Raw genomic sequence first — 1,714 nt, 5'->3', positions numbered from 1 at the left:
AAAAATAAAAATATAAGCAAAATAATGCATTTTTTTTTATCAATGTAGCATTTGAGAAATGGAAAAAGCAGCAGATGGAGGGATTGAAGCAATTGAGTAAGGTAATGATTCAGAGGTACGTTTGTGGTTCGTGCTGACAGAGAGGACCATGGACATGCCATTAATGTTTTCAGCCAAAATGCAAATACTCCAAAGAAGAAAAAACATCAAAAGAGATACAGATAAAGCTTTTAAAGACACATGGATCCTATGGAAACTTTTCTTAACGACCAAATCTTCTTGCCCATTTATATACATAATTCAGATGCTCTTTTATTAGTAATTAGCTAATAAAATAATAAATAAAGAAATTGACTGATGATTCTATTATTTTGAATATATTATGTGACAACACACCTTTGTCTCTTGTATTATGCTATGTGTACGTTAAAATCAGTCACCAAAATTAATCATTAATATAAAATACATATTAAAATATAAATATATGTTGAAAATAAATTAAATTACAAATATATTTATACACAAATACATTGGTGACTGATTTTAGTGGCTATTTTTTGTGTACAAATAATATTTTTGTTGTATCTTATATAATCACCTTGTAAATTGCTTAACTATATCACCGTATTTGTATTTTTTTTTTTTCGGTTTTTCACGGTATCCCCCAATCTGTCAGGCCAAGGACTAATCTGTCGTGATACCGAGTTCTATTTAAGAGTTTGTCGCTGGCTAATAAATTGCTGTATGTACAAGACGGAATTTGAATTCTGACATTTACTTAAGTAGACTAGTGAGCCGATCGTATTTGTATGTTGACACACCATCAATGTTACAAACGAAATGAAATGATTTTGCAAGCAATTTTATGATGTATCGGGGAGTTCATCATATAGTTAATGATTAACGTAAATCACAGTATGATAGTGATTAATTAATAAAATTTAGTAGAATGGGTGGAACGGGAAGAGGAAAAACTTTGGAAAAGTTAAAGTGAAGTATAAAAAAGAAGCAATAAATTAAAAGGGACCCAATAAGCAGGTGATGGGGGCATCGCACATTTTCCTTTGAGGTAGAGGTCACCTTTTCTTCTCATCACAAACTCTTTTGCTTTTTCCCTTTTTTCCTTTATTAGCTTTTCCCACTCTCAATAATTCCAATTTTAATTCTTCTTAGCTCTCCAAAGCACCTTTATTCCCTGGGTACTACAAAAAAGCAATGCTTCGTAGCACTTCATACTTGATACCTCTCCCTGTTATTGAAACCTTCAATGCCTCAACCTACTAAAAAGGGAGCTTATCGCATATATAATCGAGTTAGAGACTGAGTCACATGTATTTTTCATTTCGTTTTTAACTATGCTACCAATACATCTCCGTGTAAATATAATATTGTAAACGGTTAGATAATTTAATACAATCGATTAGAGGAAAAGTACGAGGAGCTAATAAAATATTTATACAATATGTAAGAGGTTTAGAGAGTATTAAAGATATAATCATTAGTGTTATATTTTGTCATCAATTGAAGTTTTTGGGATGAGTGGTATCATGACATGATATTAGAGTGCTAGATGTAGGTTAAGTTTTTGGAAAAATGTTGATGGTTATTTTAGATAGTATGGGAATATTCATTTTGTAACTCAATAGCCCATTGTATACATTTTCTTCGCATAAAAATATTTTTAAAGAAATAGTCACTTTTAATTAATAATATT

Source organism: Arachis ipaensis, chromosome B04, assembly GCF_000816755.2.
Source record: "Arachis ipaensis cultivar K30076 chromosome B04, Araip1.1, whole genome shotgun sequence".
Lineage (NCBI taxonomy): Eukaryota > Viridiplantae > Streptophyta > Magnoliopsida > Fabales > Fabaceae > Arachis > Arachis ipaensis.
This window is presented reverse-complemented; position numbering follows the sequence as displayed.